The 23,019-nt window shown below is 36.3% G+C and overlaps 1 long non-coding RNA gene across 1 annotated transcript; it reads left to right on the top strand.

Moving 5' to 3' along the window:
• Nucleotides 1–688: 688 nt before the first annotated feature.
• Nucleotides 689–6,213, top strand: LOC128929044 (uncharacterized). The gene is made up of 3 exons (XR_008474937.2): nt 689–750; nt 4,399–4,577; nt 6,089–6,213. It is a non-coding gene; the product is annotated as an uncharacterized LOC128929044 (long non-coding RNA).
• Nucleotides 6,214–23,019: the final 16,806 nt, after the last annotated feature.

The raw sequence follows: 23,019 nt of genomic DNA, 5'->3' as shown, positions 1-23,019 counted from the left end.
TCTCCAGGCTTAGAAAGTTGCTTCCCAGGAAATGTCCTAATCAGAAATTGTGTGTCCTTTAGGTTTTTCTTTAATATCATTTCCTCAGAGAAATCTTTCAACCAGGAAAAAATTAGAAAAATAAGTTCCTTGTTAATGCTATTATATTAGCTATACTCAGGCTATAATCTGTGTACTATGCCAAATCTCAAGAGTATTGAAAGTGAGACCTCTGTCTACCTTGTCTTGCTCACAGTAGGAACTTAAAAGTAAAGTTGACTCAATGGGCGTATCAGCCATCCTTATAATCCAGTGATGAACAAAGTAAAATATGTTAAAGAGAAAGAGTGAGACCTTGTGTTGCTCAACACAATTCTTTCATTTTATGGACCTCAATAAAAAAACTCCCAGTGAGTTTCATGGGAAAAGAAAATGTTTTTGAAGTTAGTCCATAGTAAATAGATGAAAAATAAGACTACTGCTAAATTTTTTCCATAAACATACTGAAAAATTAGGCTGCTTCTGTATACATATTTCTGACTTTGTGTAAATACACAGTGAAGATGTATTTTCCTTTCTTGTTCCTAGCATAACTCTAAATATTGTTTTTTAAAACAGTAATAATGTAATTACTAAATTAATTTTAGACACTAAAAATAACCCGCTAGTCTCCATTCTCATAAAAATCCTAGTGGAGTTTTGAAACTACGCCAGACCCACCACACTTAGCCAAAGCGACAGCAGCTGCCGAAAGACAAAGCAAGGATCCAGGTACCTTCTTTGGTTTCTTCATATTTTAGTGAGAAAGTTGTCAATTTGAATGTTGTCCAAATTCAGAAGCGAGAGCAAGAGTGTTTATCTGAAATACTGTCCCAGGCCTAAATACTACCTTGCAGGAGAAACAAAACCATTTACCTAAGAAAGAACTGAATGTACCATTTTATCCTCAGCAAACCTTATAATAACAAGATTTAGCTTGGGGAATGGTGATCATTGATGTACCTGGGGTGAAGTAATCTACAGCAAAGCTAGTCAAGTACTGTAAAGAAACTTGCAAACTATATCAAGGAAAAAAACATGAGGTTAGTAACGGGGAAAATAGATAGTAATTAGCAATAAGACCAAACAGGGCCTGCAGAATGTCAATTAGGAAGAGCTATAGAGCCTCAAAGTGAGGAAAGGCCCAGAGCTGGGCTCTGCAGCCACTGCTCCCCTCCAACATGGCCCTGAATCAGTCTGCACCTGTTTCTTGCTCTCTCCTCTGAATCTTCATTTTGCAAAGCATCCTGCATCTCTTTGGTGTCTATGCTTCAGAAAGTATAGGTACAGGAGAGAAGAGTGGTGAATGGTAAAGGGGGATGATAGCTGGAAAAAAGCTATCGATCTTTTACATATCATTTTTTTTCTCATTATATGTCTATGAAGTATGTATGATTGCATCCATTTTACAAATGAATACATTGCTATTTATAGAGGTTAAATAAGTTACCAGAGTTTCACAACTCCTAAGCCTCAGCAGGTTGATTCTAGCATGGAGACCATGCATTTTCCACCATCTCCTCCAGCCTCTTTTTAGCCTTTCTTTATTAGTTCTTTCTCTGTGAAAGCATGCAAATATGCCTTCAGAAGGCTCCCAAATGCTTTCTGAATCTTAGGACCTCAGGCTTTTCCCCATGTCCCCGTTTTTTCTAGCCTTCCTCCATCAGCAATACTTATATAGTATGTACACTCCATCAAAGAATTTCCTGAACCACTATAGTGTCTTATTATCTCTTTGGAACATCATCATCTCCCTAGGCATATTGTTATGCAGAACGGTGTCTCGTGACACTTATTTGTGTAATCATGCCAGCCTCATCTCATTTCAGACACTCAAAACTAACTCAACCCACTTCTTGCTTTTATATCCATTCGTACTGCTAGTGCCCTCCCCTGGAGGACAAGCACTGAAATCTTTATTTTGGTTTAGTTCAGGAATCTTTGTCATAACTACTGAACTCTTGCTGAAAGTAGCCATTGACAGTATGTAAACGAATGATGCTACCATACCGAAGGAGCCTGGACACAGCATTTAGCATATGCCAATAATAGCTGTATAGAAGGCCAAGGCAAAGCAATAAAATAAAATAAAGCCAACCTTTGAAAAATAGGAAGGTCAAATTTTCAGAGACTCTAGTGAGTAGTGAATATGCCCATGTGAGTATGAAAGTATTCATGTACATGACTCAGAGGGTCTTATCAAACAAGGTCTGTTGGTTTCCATGTCTTACAACAGCCTAAAAATAACCCCTGCAGGCTCCGATCCCTAACCCTCCAGCTCATTTCCCTATTCTGTCACTTCTTTAACCAATATTCTATTACTTTCTTTTTCCTCCGTCACCACACTGGCATCTGACTGAGAAAGGATATGGCTCCCAAACTTTAACTCAATCAGAACTACCTGGAAGACTTTTTAAAAGACAGATTGCTGAGCCTCAACAGGGTTTCTAATTCAGTAGTCTAGGGGATCTGTTAATTTGCATTTCTAACAAATAATCAGATGATACTGATGCTGCTAGACTTAGAACCATACTTAGAGAACACTGGATTAAAGTCACTTTTCAACAGAACACAAAGCTTCATGTAAAATAAATTAAGTGTGAGGTTTTCCTATCAAGCTTGGTAATCCCAGGTTTCTGCAGTTAGAGGCAAAGGGAGAGGGAGACAGAGAGAGCGAGAGAGACAGACATACAGGAAGAAAGGCAGAGAAGAAAGACCAGGATATCTAAAATGCATGTCTAGAAAAGAGCTGTGGCTGTGGCTGTTCATATATGGGACACAGGGGTATTAAATATATAAGAAGCCTTCCAAAAAATCTAAGAATATTTTACAGGCAAAGAAACCACAGTGTTAATTTTTAATTATATAATTGTACAAGATTTAATACTACCTTTGCAATCTCAGTTATTTAAGAGAAAAATATTTCAAAGTTACCAATCCCTAGTGACTACCATGTAACTCTCATTTTCATCTACTCTGAATGTTGAAAATTATGCTATACAACCCACCCTTGTATCAGGTCCAGCTCTGCCTGGAGAAGATGCACATCCAAAATTGAGAATAGCATATCTCCTTTAGGAAAAGGCTAAGCAATTTAATATGTGTAAGGGACAATGAGCCACAAACTTGGTGAGCAAATGGCACTCTGGACTACTCTACCAAGTATCTCAAGACTTCTCTTCCAGATGGAATTGGATCTCTCTACACAATTCCCAAACTTAGGTATGTCCATATGACTTGTGCCTACTAAAGGGGAACAGATGCACTGTGTGTTCCTTCTGGGTGGGAGTTCTAGAATTGCATGATCCTGCTGGACATGTAGCTAGAACAAGAAATAAATATTTATTGTTTTAAGCCACTGAGATTTTGGGATCATTTTTGACCTTAACATCACCTTGACTGTTACATTTTCAGGGTAGTTAACATAGGACTCTTTGGAAAACAGCAATCAGTTGATGATACCATTCTTAGCACTGTTAATTACCTTTGCTCTGTGGAAATGTATTCTAAAGTATTTGATAGCTATAAAGTATTAGGCAAGACACTTTCCTACTTAAGATTTATTCTTCTGTATAATAAAGAGTTGAGCTGTATGTCTAAGGACCCATAAGATCTATGAATCTACAGGAGAAAAATTAATCCATAACTTACTAAATACAGGCTACTAATACAGGCTTTCTATTTCATATTTGAACCCCAAGTTTAATACTCTCCTTTGAAGATGATCTGAGATACACTGTGAGGAATATTGAAATAAGGATGTTCAGGAGAGTTATTTAAGAGGTTTGTTATACAATGTCTAATTGAAGTCCAAACAGACATAAAAATAGCCTTAAAAAATGAAGAGAAACAAGAGTCTCTGACAAATTGCTGGACCTCTTAAAATATTCTAGTATGGCCAGGCGCGGTGGCTCAAGCCTGTAATCCCAGCACTTTGGAAGGCCTAGGTGGGTGGATCACGAGGTCGAGAGATCAAGACCATTCCGGTCAACATGGTGAAACCCCGTCTCGACTAAAAATACAAAAAATTAGCTGGGCATGGTAGCACATGCCTGTATTCCCAGCTACTCAGGAGGCTGGGGCAGGAGAATTGCCTGAACCCAGGAGGCGGAGGTTGCGGTGAGCCAAGATCGCGCCATTGCACTGCAGCCTGGGTAACAAGAGCGAAACTCTGTCTCATAAAAAAAAAAAAAAATACTCTAGTATTAGAGAAACAGCAGTAGAATCATACTAAAGTACAAAAGCATAAATTCTACTCTATTGTTTTTTGCCTGGGATCCTTGATTCACATGTATAGAGAAAGAACTTTATAATTTTGTGTTATTAGATATTATCTGATGAATTGGAACTAAGTACTGGTGTCTTTTCCTTTTATAACAGCATTAATCCTATCATGAGAGCTTCACTCTTATAATCTAATTACCTCCCAAAGCTCCACCTTCTAATACCGTCACACTGGGAATTAGAATTTCAACATACGAATTTGAAGGTGTAGGGGGAAGAAACCTCCAATCCATAAGAGAAGAGAAAGGAGGAGAAGGAAAACAAAAAAAAGGAAGGTAATAGAAAGCATGCATAGTCAACAGAAATTGCCTGTTTGTATAATGAAAATTACCATAACAATACCAGCTCAGATTGTGCATAATTGACACATAAGGAATGGCTATATTAGATTGTTGCAAATATTAACTGGGATACAGAAAAATCCAGCACTATCTTTTAAGGCCTCCAGCAAAATCACAGAAGTGATTATCAAATTTTTCACAACAATTTTTCATGGCAATTACAATCTTCATTAACAAAAATATTTAATATTTTCTTTTTTCAACATTGTTAAAGAAGAATATGAGTGAAAGTTGGTAGAAAGAAAGCGCGTGAGTTCCCATTCTGAACCTGTGAAATCTGAGCTCTACGTATTTCTTAGGACTCACAGAACTTCAGGGCCAATGAATGCTCTCATTTTCTCCCAAGCAGCGAATAATTCCATGGCTAAATGGAAATGTATTGCATAATGTAAATGTGGATATGAAGGACAACTAAAGCAGAAAAAATGTTCTGATTTGTCTCCCTTTTAGCTCATATTGGCCTATAAACCTGAAGAAACACAGCTTCAAATTAAGTCTATTATTTGTAGCTGTTCTGGAGATGCTTTATGATATAGGAAGAACTGAGCTCCAACTTTTCAAAATGTAAAATCTGCACCAAATTTATTGTTATGAAAAACATGATGTGCAGTAAGAATTATCTGTATATGTGTACTTCATGGGTTTTTTTGGTTTGGTCCTCTGAGAAATAGAGAGAGAGAGAGAGAGAGAGAGAGAGAGAGAGAGACATATGTATATAGAATTTCTTTAGGTCATGTTTACAGTCAGTAAAATTTAGGTAGAATTATATGCAGTAAATTTTAGTCTTTCAGATGACTTAGGATAACCGTATACAGTCATATAACCACCATCTTAATGAGGACATGAAATAATTTCATTGTTTTCAAAAGTATCCTCATACCTATTTGTTGTTAATCACCTTTAACAACCCAGGCCCTACAAATCCCTGATCGTATTTCTTTCCCCATAGTTTTGCATTCCCAGACTTTCACATATATAGAATTATATAGTATGTTATCTTTTGTAACTGATTCATATCACATGGTATAATTCTTTGAGATTCATCTATGTTGTTTTACATATCACTACTTTGTTGACTTTCATTATTGAGTAATGTTTCACCGTATGGATGCACCACAATATGTTCGTTTATTCTTCAGTTCATGGGTGTCTGAGTCATTTCCAGTTTTGGATTATTACAAATAAAGTGGCTATCAACACTCAAATACAGGTCTTACTGTAGACAAATATTTTCCTTTCTATCAGACAAATATTTAGGAGTGGGATCACTGAACTGTGTGGTAAGCGTATGTTTAACTTAAGAAAACTGCCAAAAGCTTTTCAAAGTAGCTATATCATTTTCCATTTGTAATGCATAAAAATTTCAGTTGTTCTGCATCCTTGTCAACACGTGACATTGTCAGGATTTTATTTTATTGTTTTTACCTTTTTTTTTTTTTTTTGAGATGGAGTTTCACTCTGGTTGTCCAAGCTAGAGTGAAATAGCCTGATCTTGGCTCACTGCTACCTCTGCCTCCCGGGTTCAAGCGATTCTCCTGCCTCATCCTTCTGAGAAGCTGTAACTACAGGTATGTGCCTCCACGCTTGGCTAATTTTTTGTATTTTTAGTAGAGACTGGGTTTTTACCATGTTGGCTAGGCTGGTCTCGAACTCCTGACCTAAGGTGATTAGCTGGACTCAGCCTCCCAAAGTGCTGGGAATACAGGCGAGAGCCACCGTGCCCAGCTGTTTTTGCCATTTTGATAGATGTATAGTGGTGTCTCATGGTCGAAATACACATTTCCTAATGACCAGTGAAATTGAACATATTTTCATATATTTATATGTCATCTGTATATTTTCTTTGGTAAAATATATATTTAAATATCTTGCTGTACTTTCAAATTGGTATTTATTTTCAAAGTATAGAGGAGTAAGAATTGTTTGTATATGTTAGGTAGAAGTTCTTTATCAGGCATGCAATCCACAAATATTTTCTTTCAATCTAGGATTTAAATTTTGATTTACTTAACCTAGTCTTTAAACAAAAAAAATACATATATATATTATATATATAAAATTTTAATGATGTCAAATTTACTTCTATGTGATACTCTAGAAGTTTCATAGTTTTAAGTTTTATATTTGGATATATGATCCATTTCTAATAAAATTTTGTACGTGGGAGAAAATATAGGTTGCATTTCATTTTTTAAATGTGGCTGTCCAATTATCCTATCACTATTTGTAGAAGAAATTATCATTTTTTGTTCACTGAATTGCCATGCCAGAAGATATCTGTCAGAAATCAATTAATCACATGAATGAATATTTCTGAATTTCCTATTCTGTTCCACTGATTATTGTGTCTATTCATTTGCCAATAAAATGCTGTCTTGATTACTATGGCCTTGTAGCATGTCTTAAAATCAGTTCATATGAACTCTCAACTTTGTCATCTTTTTTAAAAATAATTTTGGTTATTCTAGGTCTTTTTATATTCAATTTAATTTTTAAAATAAGCTTCTCAGCTTCTATAATGCGTCTTCTGGGTTTTTTATTGACATAGCATTGGATCTATAGCTCAATTTGAGGATAATTGATATCTTAAAATACTACATTAATATAAACACTTTTTCTTTAAGTCACCTTTAAATTATATCAGCATTTTTTGTACTTTTCAGCATTCAAATCTAACACATATTTTTAAAGATTTAGTCCTAGCTTATATTTTTTGATACTGTTATAAATAGTATTTGTGTTAGTCCATTTTGCATCTTGGGTAATTTATGAGAAATAAGATTTATTTGAATCACACCCTGCAGGCTATACCAGAAGCATAGCACCAGCATCTGCTTCTGGTGAGGGGCTTGGGGAGCTTCCAATCATAGCAGAGTGGAAGAGGAGTCATGTATTACAAGGTGAGAAAGGAACCAATAGAGAGAAGAGAAGAGGGGGCCAAACTCTTTTTTTTTGTTTTGGACTTTAAGTTCTGGGGTACACATGCAGATCTTGCAGGATTGTTGCATAGGTACACACAGGCCATGGTGGTTTGCTGTCTCCATCCCCACATCACCTACATCAGGCATTTCTCCCAGTGTTATTCCTCCCCAACCTCCCTGCCCCTCGCTTTCCCTCCTCTAGCACCCCGCTCCCCAACAGGCCCTAGTGTGTGATGTTCCCCAACCTGTGCCCATTAGTTTTCATTGTTCAAACACCCACCTACGAATGAGAACATGTGGTGTTTGAATTTCTGTTCATGTCAGTTTGCTGAGAATTATGTTTTTCAAATTCATCCATGTCCCTGCAAAGGACATGAACTCATTGTTTTTTAAGGCTGCATAGAATTCCATGGTGGATATGTGCCACTTTCCTTTATCTGTCTTTGATGGGCATTTGTGGTGGTTCCAGGTCTTTGCTATTGTAAACAGTGCTGCAGTGAACATACGTGTGCATGTGTCTCTAGAATAGAATGATTTATAAGTCTTTGGGCATATACCCAGTCATGGGATTGCTGGGTCAAATGGAATTTCTATTTCTAGATCCTTGAGGAATCGCCACACTGTCTTCCACAATGGTGGAACTAATTTACACTCCCACCAACAATGTAAAACTGTTCCTATTTCTCCACATCCTCTCCAGATCATTTTTTAATGATTGCCATTCTAACTGGCATGAGATGGTATCTCAATGTGGCTTTGATTTTTGCAATTCTCTAATAACCAGTGATGATGACCATTTTTTCATATGTTTGTTGGCTGCATAAATGTCTTCTTTTGAAAAGTGTCTGTTCATATGTTTCACCCACTTTTGAATGGGTTCATTTGTCTGTTTCTTGTAAATTTTAGTTCTTTGTGGATTCTGGATATATTAGCCTTTGTTAGATGGGTAGATTGCAAAATTTTTTTCCCATTCTGTTGTTTGCCAGTTCACTCTAACATTGTTTCTTTTGCTGTGCAGAAATCCTTTAGCTTCATTAGATCCCATTTGTCTATTCTGGCTTTTGTTGCCATTGCTTTTGGAGTTTTAGTCATGAAGCCCTTTCCTACACCAATGCCTTAAATGGTATTGCTTAGGTTTTTTTCTAGGGTTTTTATGGAGTTAGGTCTTATGTTTAAATCTTTAATCCATCTAGAGTTAATTTTAGTTTAAGGTGTAAGGAAGGGGTCCAGTTTCAGCTTGCTGTACATGGTTAGCCAGCTTTCCCAATACCATTTATTAAACAGGGAATCCTTTCCCCAGTGTTTTATTTTGTCAGGTTTGTCAAATATCAGATAGTTGTAGGTGTGTGGCATTGCCTCCAAGGCCTCTGTACTGTTCCACTGGTCTTTATCTCTGTTTTGGTACCAGCACTATGCTGTTTTGATTACTGTAGCCTTGTGGTATAGTTTGAAGTCAGGTAGGGTGATGCCGCCAGCTTTGTTTGTTTTTGCTTAGGATTGTCTTGGCTATCCATGTTCTCTTTTGGTTCCATATGAAGTTTAAAGTGGTTTTTCCAGTTCTGTAAAAGGGTCACTGGTAGCTTGTTGGTGATAGCATTGAATATATAAATCACTTTTGGCAGTATGGCCATTTTTACTATTTTGATTATTCCTAACCATGAGCATGGAATGTTTTTCCATATATTTGTGTCCTCTCTTATTTCCTTGAGCAGTGGTTTGTAGTTCTCCTTGAAGAGGTCCTTCATATTCCTTGTTAGTTGTATTCCTAGGTATTTTATTCTCTTTGTAGCTATTGTGAATGGGAGTTCACTCATGATTTGGCTCTCTGTTATTGGTGTACAGGAATGCTCGTGATTTTTGCCCATTAATTTTGTATTCTGATTCTTTGCTGAAGTTGCTTATCATCCTACAGTGATTTTTGTGCTGAGATGATGGAGTCTTCTAAATATACCATCCTGTAGTCTGCAAATAGAGACAATTTGACTTCGTCTTTTCCTAATTGCATATCCTTTATTTCTTTTACTTGCCTGATTGCTCTGGCTATAACTTCCAATACTCTGTTGAATAGAAGTGGTTAGAGAGAGTATCCTTGTCTTGTGCCAGATTTCAAAGGGAATACTTCCATTTTTTGCCCATTCAGTATGATATTGGCTGTAGGTTTGTCATAAATAGCCTTCATAATTTTGAGATGGGTTTCATTGATACCCAGTTTATTGAGAGAGTTTTTAGCATAAAGTGCTATTGAATTTTGTCAAACACCTTCTCTGCATCTGTTGAGATTATCATGTGTTTTTGTGTTTGGTTCAGTTTACATGATGGATTACGTTTATACATTAGAGTGTGTTGAACCAGCCTTGCATCTCCAGGACGAAGCCTATTTGATCGTGATGAATAAGCTTTTTGATGTGTTCTTGCATTCAGTTTGCCAGTATTTTATTAAAGATTTTTGCATCAATGTTAATCATGGATATTGGCCTGAAATTTTCTTTTTTAGTTGTGTCTCTGCCAGGTTTTGGTATCAGTCAGGATGATGTTGGTCTCATAAAATGAGTTAGGGAGAATTTCCTCTTTTTGTATTGTTTGGAATAGTTTCAAAAGATATGGTACCAGCTCCTCTTTGTATGTCTGGGAGAATTCGGCTATGAACCCCTCTGGACCTGGACTATTTTTGGTTGGTAGGCTATTAATTGCTGCCTCCCCTTCAGACCTTGTTATTGGTCTATTCAGGGATTCAACTTCTTCCTGGTTTAGTCTTAGGAGAGTATAAGTGTCCAGGAATTTACTCATTGCTTCTAGATTTCCTGGCTTATGTGCATAGAGGTGCTTGTAATAATCACTGATGGTAGTTTGTATTTCTGTGGAATCGGTGATGATATTCCTTTATCATTTCCTTTTTAATTAGTCTGGCTAGCAGTATGTCTATTTTGTTGATTTTTTCAAAAAACCATCTCCTGGATTCACTGATTTTTTTGAAGGTGTTTTTGTCTCTATATCTCCTTCAGAGATCTTAGTTATTTCTGATCTTAGTTATTTCTTGTCTTCTGCTAGCTTTTGAATTTGTTTGATCTTGCTCCTCTAGTTCTTTTATTGTGATACAGTGCATTGGTTTTACATCTTTCCTCGCTTCTCATGTGGGCATTTAGTGCTATCAATTTCCCTCTAGACACTGCTTTAAATGTGCCTCAGAGATTCTAATATGTTGTGTCTTCATTCTCATTGGTTTCAAAGACCATCTTTACTTCTACCTTCATTTCATTATTTATCCAGTAATCATTCAGGAGTAGGTTGTTCAGTTTCCATGCAGTTGTGCAGTTCTGAGTGAGTTTCTTAATCCTGAGTTCTAATTTGACTTCAATGTGGTCCGAAAGACTGGTTGTTATAATTTCCATTCTTTTGCATTTGCTGAGGAGTGGTTTACTTTTAATTATGTGGTTAATTTTAGAGTAAGTACAATGTGGTGCTGAGAAAAAAATATATTCTTTGGATTTGAGGTGAAGAGTTCTGAAAAAGACTATTAGGTCTGCTTGGTCCAGATTTGAGTTCAAGTCCAGGATATCCTTGTTAGTTATCTGTCTCATTGATCTGTCTAATATTGAAAGTCTCCCACTATTGTGTAGGAGTCTAAGTCTCTTTGTCTTTGAGAACTTGCTTTATGTATCTGGGTGCTTCTGTGTTGGGTGCATATATATTTAGGATAATTAGCTCTTTTTGTTGCATTGATCCTTCTACCATTATGTAACAACCTTCTTTGCTCTGTTGATCTTTGTTGGTTTAAAGTCCATTTTATCAGAGACTACAATTGCAACTCCGGTGTCTTTTTTGTTTGTTTGTTTGTTTGTTTGTTTCTCTCCATTTGCTTGATAAATCTTTCTCCATCCCTTTATTTTTAGCCTATGTGTGTCTATTCTAACAATCCTAAACAGGGAAACCCCTGCTTTTTTTCTCTCCATTTGCTTGGTAAATCTTCCTCCATCCCTTTATTTTGAATCTATGTGTCTTTGCATGTGAGATGGGTCTCCCAAATACAGCACATTGATGAGTCTTGACTTTTTATCCTATTTGCCAGTCTGTGTCTTTTGATTGGGGCATTTAGCCCATTTACATTTAAGGTTAATACTGTTATGTGTGAATTTGATCCTGCCATTTTGATGCTAGCTGGTTGTTTTGCCTGCTAGTTGATGCAGTTTCTTCATTGTGTCAATGGTCTTTACCATTTGGTACGTTTTTGCAGTAGCCGATACCAGTTGTTCCTTTCCATGTTTAGTGCTTCCTTCAGGAGCTCTTGTAAGGCAGGCCTGGTGGTGATAAAATCTCTCAGCAACTGCTTGCCTGTAAAGAATTTTATTTCCCCTTCATTTATGAAGTTTGGTTTGCCTGAATATGAAATTCTGAAGGTTCTTTTCTTTAAGGATGTTTAATATTGGCCCCCACTCTCTTCTGGCTTATAGAGTTTCTGAGGAAAGATCTGTCATGAATCTGATGGGCTTCCCTTTGTAGATGACCCAACCTTTTTCTCTGGCTGCCCTTAGCATTTTTTTCTTCATTTCAACCCTGTTGAATCTGATGATTATGTGCCTTGGGATTGCTCTTCTTGAGAAATATCTGTATGGTGTTCTCTTTTTTTCCTGAATTTGAATATTTCCTGCCTGCTATGTTTGGAACATTCTCCTGGATAATACCCTCAAGAGTGTGATTTTCCAGCTTGGATTCATTCACCCTGTCACTTTCAGGTACACTCATCAATGGTAGATTTGGTCTTTCCCATGATCCTATATTTCTTGGAGGCTTTGTTCATTTCTTTTCAATCTTTATTCACTAATCTTGCCTTCTCATTTTATTTCATTGAGTTGATTTTCAATCTCTGATATCCTTTCTTCTGCTTGATCGATTTGGCTATTGAAACTTGTGTATACTTCGCAAAGTTCTTGTGTTGTGTTTTCAGCTCCATCACGTCATTGATGTTATTCTCTATGCTGGCTATTCTAGTTAGCATTTTGTCTAATCTTAATTCAAGGTTATTAGTTTCTTCACATTGGGTTAGAACATGTTGCTTAGCTCAGAGTAGTTTGTTTACCCACCTTCTGAAGCCTGCTTCTGTCAATTCACCAAACTCATTCTCCATCCAGTTTTGTTCCCTTGCTGGTGAGGAGTTGTGATCCCTTGGAGGAGGAGAGGCATTCTGGTTTTTGGTGATTTCAGCCTTTTTGCACTGATTTCTTCTCATCTTCATTGATTTATCTACCTATGGTCTTTGAAGTTGGTGACTTTCAGATGGAGTCTCTGAGTGGACATCCTTTCATTGATGTTAAAGCTATTTGTTTCTGTTTTTTAGTTTTCCTTCTAACAGGCCCCTTGCTGCAGGACTCCTGAAGGTCCACTTCAGACCCTGCTTGCCTGGGAATCACCTGCGGGGGCTGCACAACAGCAAGGATTGATGCCTATTTCTTCTTCTAGTAACTTTATCCCAGAAAGGGACCCACCAGATGTCAGCCAGAACTCTCCTATATGAGGTGTTTCTTTGGATATACAGGGGGTCAGGGAGCCACTTGAGGAGGCAGTCTGTCCCTTATCAGAGCTCACTGGGAGCTCCATTGCTCCCTTCAGAGCTGCTGGGCAGGGAGGTTTAAGGCTGCTGCAGTGGAACTCGCAAATGTCCCTTTTCTCAGGTGCTTTGTCCCAGGAAGGTGGGGCTTTATTTATAACTCCCTGATGGGCTGCTGCCTTTTTTCAGATGCCATGCCCAGCAAGAAGGGAGTCTAGTCACAGTCTGCCTATAGTGGCATTACTGAACTGCCATGGGCTCCACCCAGCTGCTGTGTTTCCTTGCAATTTTGTTTACACAGGCAAGGTTAGAACTGCCTTGGTAATGGTGGACACCCTTCCCCTTACCAAGTTCGACCTTCACAGGTAGAGCTCAAACTGCTGTGCTGGCTGCTAAAATCATAAGCCAATGGGTTTCGGTTTGCCAGTCTTTGTAGGGGTGGGACCTGTTGAGCGAGATCACCTGGCTTCCTTCCTTCAGTCCCCTTTTATTCAGGGGAATGGGTGTTTCTGTCTTGCAGGCATTCCAGGCATCAGCTGAAATGGCTGCCCAGTTTGTGCTGGAAACTTGCGGCCTCTGGTGTTGTGGGCTCAATGGGAATCTCTTGCTCTGTGGGCTGTAAAGACTGTGGAAAAAGTGCAGTGTCTGAGCCACAGTGCCAGAATGTTCAGAAAAGTCCCCAATGGCCTCCCTTGGGAAGGAACAGTGACCTCTGGCCCCTTGCACTTCCCAGGTGAGGCTGCACCCCATGCTGCCTTGGTTTGCCCTCCTTGGGCTAAACCTACTGTCCAACCAGTCCCATTGTGGTAAACCTGGTACCTCAGTTAGAAATGCAGAGATCACACACCTTCTGGTCACTCTCACTGAGAACTGCACTTCAGAGCTATCCCTATTTGGCCACCTTGGCAGAAGTCTGAATTCAATGTCTTTAATAGATACAGGTTTAATCTGGCTATCTGAATCTCATTAAATGAGCTTTGATAGTTGGAGTCTTTTAAATAATGTAGTTCTTTTACATAACCTATCAAATATATTGGCCTAACACTGTTAATTCCTTTATTAGCCTTTTTATATCTGTAGCATCTATAGTGATGCCTCATCTCCATTCCTAACATTGATTATTTGTAACTTCTCTTTTGTGTCGACCTAGTTAGAGTATAATCAATATAATTGATCTCCACCAAAAATTATCTATTGATTATATTGACTTCTCACCATTGTTTTGTTTCAAGTTTAATTGACTCTGCTCTTAGTTATTTTATTTTTTCTACTTCCTTTTGGTTTACCTTGGTCTCCTTTTTCTAGTTTCTTAAGGTAGATAGTTACATTATTAATTTGAAATCTTTCTTCAAATGTATGGCCTTGTGTTTCAATCATCACTTTAAAATTTATATCCGTTGGATTATGAGTGTGTAAGTCAAGCCTTGAACTGTAGAGTATGTCCCCAAATCACACTTGTGTTATGTCCCTTCTCAATATAATTGATCTCCACCAAAAATTATCTATTGATTATATTGACTTCTCACCATTGTTTTGTTTCAAGTTTAATTGACTCTGCTCTTAATTATTTTATTTTTTTCTGCTTCCTTTTGGTTTACCTTGGTCTCCTTTTTCTAGTTTCTTAAGGTAGATAGTACATTATTGATTTGAAATCTTTCTTCAAATGTATGGCCTTGTGTTTCAATCATCACTTTAAAATTTATATCCATTGGATTATGAGTGTGGAAGTCAAGCCTTGAACTGTGGAGTATATCCCCAAATCACACTTGTGTTATGTCCCTTCTCAAAGTGAAAAATTAAATAAAGATACTAACCAGATACCTCACTTCTGAAGAGAGTAAGGAAGAAGAGTTGACAAGTTCCCAAAAAAGTGTTTTACATGCCAGCTGTAATATGAGAGTAGAATCCATAAGGGTATTCTTAGCCATATTATTTTTGAAACCCAAGAAATGATTTAAGAAGGAGTTATTTAATGTTTGGGAGTGTTAGCTACCTCCTTCTCTGCTATGAGTTATTTTCTATGTTACTGTATCTTGTCAGCTACTGTCCCCACATAAACATAGTATAAGATATTATCATAACTGAGAAATTTTAGAATATTCACAGAATTCAAACCTAAACATAGGTATTGGACTTTGTATCATCTCTAACAAGAGTTCATCCAATCTCTATATATACAATTTCCAAGGCAAAGGTATAAACACATTAGCAGGCAGCCACACTTTATTTTAGATATTACCTAAGCCACTCACTCTTTCATTCATCCAACATTTTTTAAAACCCTCATGTGCTAATGAAAATGTATAAGATATGGTTCCCTCTTCAAAATATTTAGTCCAGTAAAGAGAGGCCTATAAATAACGAAAAGTAAACATGCACAATAAAAGTCATAATGAAAGTGTATATGAGATACAAGATTAAAAAACTATTAGAATTTGTTATAGACGAGTGTGATAGCAAAGATTTCCCTTTTTAATTAATAAAGAAAAGAAGTAAGAATTAAATTAAATGATTGACTCAAAGACATTTTCACAGAAACACTTTAGGGCCAGGAAAATGTGACATTAACCTTACTTAATGGATTAACATAGAAAAAGATTGTGTCAATCAGAAAGAGGTTTGATGACACTTTTAAACCCTCCGTGATACCTAAGGTTGGTGGAGCTTTTTAAAGACACTATTCAAATGTACCAATTTGATTATTAGGTCTTTCTGGAAAGCATATGTCTACATCCTTACTATTTCCAGAGATATATCTGGCTACCACAGCTTTCTGCCATTCGAATGCCATAATTAATTCCCCTTGTTGATTTCATGCTCAAACAGCAATCTTCTGATAATTTGGCTTCCTGAGTAGCTTGCACATGGAGAGTAAAGGTGAAGCTCAGATTGGTACTATTATCTATTCCCTTGAGCAGTTACAGTTCTTAATGAAATTTAAAAGTATGTCATTTTGATTAATGTATCAGACTCATGAGAACATTGTTAACACAAGCCACTATCCCAGAGGGAGACCACCTCTAGAACTCTGATATGAACAACTTTTAAACATGAAAGCCTAAATTCCAAACCCCATACAGTAGTGAGTTCCCTGAATAACTACACGTAATACTGTGGAGTTACAGGTTCCACCAATAAGGAGAATCTGGAAACAGAAGGCATTGTTCTTTTGACAAAGTAATATGTATGTAGACTTTACCGTGACATTTTGCAGTGCTGTCTAGGCATCCTTCTGTGTATCCTCCTCTTCAATATTGTAGGCAGATGAAATAATTATTGAAACTTGCCTTTGATTCCTGAAATTATCTGATTTCCTAAACTCTTCTAGAGACTTTACCTTTTCCTTCATAGACATGGAAACAACTTTTAACAGCCAATTTTTACTTGAAATGCCTATAGTAAACCTGCTTTTCATTATTAAAGCTAAGCTGATACCAAGATATTTTGTGTTTGGTATCCTTAAAAATAAGTTTAAACTTTATTCAGCTGAGCTCACTGAAAGTGTAATATTTCAATGCTGGGCAAATTAAATATCTTAATGAAATAAATTTTTCTAATGAAAAGTGGATGAACAAAATGTCTTCCTAATTTTTATGCAAATATATGCAAATAACACATTGTAACAAGTAGCAGAGATGAACACTTAATACATAGTTTTTGTTGTGTACTTATGCTGCTCTCTTGAACACATCAAGATTTAATGATACATGAGTGTTCTTATGATACAACATAATGAAAAATGGACTTTCCTTATTGATCATGTACTCATTAGCTTCCTATAATGCTAGCCCAGTGGACATTTCAACAGTACAGAAATCCCATCTTGGTGCAAAGGCAATGATCGTTACGGGAAGTGGGCAAGAATCTGACATGGGCATAAGGAAGGTTATAAAAGGGAGTACATAGGTAGGCAGCAATAATAGAGGTTCAGCAACAATGGAAAGTTAGAAATGGCACAGGTAGAGTAGACCTGCTCAGAAATTCAGGGATAACTAACTGTTCTGATTGAAGAGATGAAGAGAGAATAGGGTCCAATCAGTGAGCCAGTGGAGAAGAAGAGGACAGTCATGATGGAGTAAATAATTGGCCATTACAGACACCATGTTCAGAGATCAGCTATGTCTTTATTTACATCTTCACAGACATCTTAGAGGTAACACTAGGTGTTATAAGTAGTGTAACAGTTTATAAATCTTTACATTTATTACCATCATAATTACCAAACTAAAACATATTTCCCAGGTAAAAATGCTTATGAAGAACTTCAGTACAAATATAGCAAACTAAACCCAGGATCTTGTCTTCATTTTCTTCTAAATTCCACTAAAACTGAAGCTACAGCAATGATATAGCTCAGTAACGGTAAAAAGAGCAGAAGAGGATGAAGTAGCAGAGTCAAATTTTCAACAAAAATTTGAAAGAAAAAAAAAGTATAGCTAGCTTTTATCTTTTCTTGAATCTGCTTGTGCAAGAAGGTGGAAAGTTATCATAAAATAAGTTAATTTTTTTTGCTAAATACAGAAAAATCCAGGAATCAAAGGGTTAAGCTGTATTTCAGTGCAAGTAAATATTATGAGGTTGTTAACAGGAAAAGATGTTGAAAACAAGAAGTTGTTGGAATATAGTTCTCCTCTGCCATGCTGTGTGAAAAACAGAGTTATTTGTCTCCAAGGCTATGATGAGACAGATGAAGGACTGGATAATACCAAGTATCAGGGAAAGCAAGAGAGACAATCCCTTACTGAAAACAGAGGCATTTACTGAAACTCTGAATAATAACTGGTGATGCTAAACTACTTCCCCCATTCTAATCTTGAATTTCAGGATGCCAGCCTTTAATATGTTTCTTACTCCTAGGTAGAAAACTGAGTAATTTCTGTCAAGTAGAAATACCTACAGATATATTTAGAAGTGATGCAATAAGCAGGTCTCTACCCATTTAGTCACTGTGAAGTCTACATTTCAAGAAGCATTATCCAAGCATAAAGATATTACAATCACATTTAAAAAAAATTTTACCAGTTCAACCTTAACTATATATTGACATTTTCCAAATTCTTCAAGAGACCCACTAACCTAAAAGATGAAAGCTGAAGCAAATAGGAAAATGAATGAGAAAGAATCACAAAATATAGAAAGGTGGAGATAACTTCCAAAATCAACCAATATAGTTTCAGACCGATATCTGTAAGTTAAAAAGAATAAGTTCTTTTTTAAGGGACACAAGTAAGAAGCAAGAACTAAAACTAAAAGTTATCAGGGCAAAACATAATAATCAATAGATAGTTGGAAGATAAACTTGAAGAAATCTCCCAGAAAGCTGAAAGAGAAAGAAATGAAAACTAAATAAAAAAGTAAGGCTCAACTTGAGAGGTCTATTATACAACTCAAATAAGAATTCCAGAAACAGAACATACACCTCTCCTTGGGCCAGGTTCACTGCAACTGCTTGAAATAATATATATTTCAAGAAAATGTTCCTTTACTGAGACACATTCTTTTAGAATAAAATAGCCACTAAATACGCAATATAGTACATGAAAGAAAGATTACAGGAAGACATACTACTATGACATTTCAGAATGCAAAGGTCAAAAAGAAGATTCTAAAGATTTCTGAGTCACAAACAAAAGATAATGTTCAACATATCAGTAATTATAAGGCCATTGGATTTCTCCACTTAACAATTAAAAGCTGTATGGTGTTAAATGCCTACATCAAAAAGTCTGAAAAATCACATATTAACAACCTAATGTCACACCTCAAGGAACTAGGGCAACAAGAACAGACTAAACCCAAAACTAGCAGAAGAAAATAACAAAGATTAGAGCAGAACTAAATGTATTTGAAACAAAAAATACAAAAGATAAATGAAACAAAAATTAGATATTTGAAAAGACAAATGTGGTTGATAGACTATTGGCTAAATTAATCAAGAAAAGAAGAGAGGATTCAAATAAGCCTGATTAGAAATAAAACAGAAGATATTACAACTAACACTATGGAAATACAAAACTTCATTTGAAATTACTATGAACACCTCTATGCACAGAAACTAGACAATCTAGAGGAAATTAATAAATGCTGGAAACCTATAACTCTGCTAGATTAAATGTGGCAGAAATAGAAATCCTAAGTAGACCAATAAAAAACAGTGAGATTATATCAGTAATAAAAAAAATACCAACAAAAAATGTTTAGGACCACATGTATTCACAAGTGAATTCTACTAAACATTCAGAGAAGAATTGATACCAATTCTGTTAAAACCATTTCAAAAGACTGAGAAAGAATCTTCCCCACCTCATTCTATGAATGAATAATACCTCATTCTATGAATTCAGTATTACCCTAATACCAAAACCAGGAAAGAATATTACAACAATAAAATAACTACAGAGTAATATAGTTATTTTATTGATAAACATAGATGCCAAACTCCGCAACAAAATACTAGCTAACAGAAATAAATAGCATATCAGAAGGATAATATACCATTATTGAGTAAGTCTCATTCTAACAATCCAGGGATGGTTTAACAGATAAGAATAAATAAAGATCAGATTAAGATGGCAGATAGGAAGCACGACTGTCTTTTAGCTCCTGCTCGGACAGACAGAGCAGCCTGGAGACACCTCACACGAACTTTTGCTCCACAAACTACCGCAGGAAGATACCAGGAAAGCCAAGAGAATCCACAGATCCTTTGAAAGAACTGGATCACCCCTGAAGGCTCCCTGATATGCCAGAAAACTGTGAGCCTGCTTACTTTCTCAATGGGGAGGATCATGGTCTGGGATAAGTTCTCAGCCCTGTCTAGAATGAGAGATGAAGATGCAGTTTCATTCTTTTCCTTATGGCTTGCCAATTATCACAGCACAATTCGTTGAATAGGGTGTTCTTTCCCCACTTCATGTTTTCATCTGCTTTGTCAAATATCAGTTGGTTGTAACTAATTGGCTTTATTTCTGGGTTCTCTATCCTGTTCCACTGTTCTATGTGCCTGTTTTTATGTTGGTACCATGCTGTTTTGATGACCATGGCCTTATAGTAAAGTTTGAAGTCAGGTAATGTGAGGCCTCCAGATTTCTTCTTTTTGCTTAATTTTACTTTGGCTGTGTGAGCTTAGGATTATTTTTTCTAGTTCTGTGAAGAATGATGGTGGGATTTTTAAGGGAATTGCATTGAATCTGTATACTACTTTGGGAAGCATTTTCACAAAATTGTTCTTCCAGTGCATGAGCATGGGATGTGTTTCCATTTGTTTGTCTCATTTATGAGTTCTTTCACCAGTGTTTTGTAGTTTTTCTTATAAAGGTCTTTCATGTCCTTGGTTAGGTAAATTTCTAAATATTTTATATTTTTTTAGTATTATGAAAGGGGTTGAGTTCTTGATTTTATGCTCACCTTGGTTGCTGTTAGTGTACAGCAGAGCTACTGATTTATGTACATTAATTTTGTATCCTGAAACTTTGCTGAATTCATTTACCAGTTCTAGGAGCTTTTTGTGTGAGTCTCTAGGATTTTCTAGGTGTACAATCATACCATCAGCAAACAGCAACAGTTAGACTTCCTCTTTACTGCTTTAGATGCCATTTCCTTCTTTCTCTTGTCTGACTGATTTTTTGTATGTATAAATTATTATGCTTGTTGGCTTATTGGCTCAAAAGGTATACAATACTGTAAAATATATATTTAGTCTTTGTCTCTGTTCCCTGGCATACAACTCCTAAAATTCTTAGAATCTCAAAAGTGATGTCCTTTGCATGGAATTAACAACTCCATAGGATTAAATTTACTGGTGGCTGATAGCTCCTAGGTAGCTTCAGAATAAGAACTCTTCAATGGAAAAACATTGGTAGGATTAAAGGGTTGGAACTTTTAGCCTAACCTCTGGGAAGGGGAGAGAGGATTGAATTGTTGATCACCAATGGTCAATTATTTAATCAATCATGCCTATACAATGAAGCTATGTACAGAGCATCATTGATATCAGTAACTCCATCTTAAAAATAACTCCATTGATATTTCGTGGAAACATGTTTTTTTTCCATAGGTGTAAACCAGTGTTTCTCTTCTTTTTTTTTTTATCATTATTCTCCCAAGAAGCTTTTCTAGCTTTTTTTCCTAATCACCTCCTGATGTAATTTTAATAACACAAACATTCTGTATATATGTAAATATTTTATGTATACATGAAATTCTAGTAATGTATAAAGCTTAGATATACATATTTCATATGTGTGTACATATGTATATGCATATGAAATATGTATATCTAAGCTTCACACATTAAAAGATGAGATTCAATGCCCTGCCCAATCTGTCACCCTCTTATGGGTTATATCACCCCTGTTGAGAATGTATGTTGTAAATATTCTTTGATATTTTTTGTATTACCAAATTCTCCTTCTGAAAGATGTTGCCAATTTGAATTTTCATCATCAACATAAGGAGACATGTTTTCCCATCTTCCCAGAAAACATGGTGTTTGAAACTAAGTATGTAAATTTTTCTAAAATGGGAGTTTCTCAATGCAAATCTTAAAATTACATTAGTTTGCTTGTAAATATTTCTTAGTAACAAATGCCAGGAGTGAAAACATTTATTTGTTTCACACTTCGTCCTACTATTACAGGACAATGGCTCATTTCAGACTTTCAAGCAATTTACATTTAGAAAGTATGCTTCTAACTGTCACCATGGTTTCCACTATAATTTAGACCATTTTTAAGTCAATTTGTTATTGATTCAACCAGAATGGCCAATTATATCCTGTACATCTTCAGTTCTCAAATTATTGACCTGGTCAAGTCAATTTGTAATTAGACAACTTCTAAAAAGTTTTTTCTCTCCATGACTGTTATGCAGCTTTGGAACTTCAGAGTTCTTCTAAACTTGGTGATTATCTGGGTCTCATACTGTTTTTACCTACAGCAATTACATTTTATTGAAGTATATCTTGTCTTTGTAAAGGAATTGAAAGAACTGCTTGGAACACTTTAACACTGGATAGGGTTTGTTAGCTCAGTATTAGGTAAGAACCATAGAAACTGTCATTTTTGAAATCAAAATGATTCAATATTAACAATTCCATAGGAGTCAGTCTAAAAGTTTAGTATCGTATATGTACCTTAGAAAAGAAATGAGTATAAAGTAATGGGACTGCTTATGCTCCAGCACATGGACTTTAAATATTCTGTTGAAATGTATAGTTTTTATAAGAAGCAACAGTCAAGTTGACCTAGCCATAGAAGACTTAATATTTTATTTATGTTTGATTAACGCAGACACCTCACAGCCTCCCTCTCCCATATCAGAAAAGCAGTCACAGTCCTGACCTTGTATAGTGAGTAGAGTATTAGAGCAGGAGTCGGGGACCTGAATTGCATTCCATACTTTCACATTTCATGTCTGTGTGAATTTGGGTGAGGTGTCACTGCTCACTCATTCTTCAGGTTCCAGGAACAGTTTAGATATAAGCTCCTCAGGAAGTCCTTCCCTGAGAATCACTAAGGTGAAAATCTCCATAGCATTCTTTGCTCTCTCATTTATAAAAGCGTTTATCATACTAAAAATCGCTTACTTAATGTCTATTTTCCTCACTGCATAGGCATGAGGGCAGGGAGATGTTAGTCTCATTTACTCGTTTATCCCTGATATCTAACAAGATACCTGAAACACATTAAATGACCAGTGTGGCTAAGCACAGTGGCTCATGCCTGTAATCTCAACACTCTGGGAGGCTGAGGTGGGAGGATTGCGTGAGCACAGAAGTTCATAACCAAGCAGGGCAACAAAGTGAGACTCATTTCTACAAAAAAATAGAAATGAATTAGCCAGGCATAATGGTGCATGCCTATAGATATAGCTACTTGGGAGGCTGAGGTGGGAGAATTGCTTGAGCACTAAT

The sequence above is a fragment of the Callithrix jacchus genome, chromosome 10 (genome assembly GCF_049354715.1).
Source record: "Callithrix jacchus isolate 240 chromosome 10, calJac240_pri, whole genome shotgun sequence".
NCBI lineage: Eukaryota > Metazoa > Chordata > Mammalia > Primates > Cebidae > Callithrix > Callithrix jacchus.
Note: the sequence above shows the minus strand (reverse complement) of the source record. Positions and strands in the feature narration are given on the sequence as shown.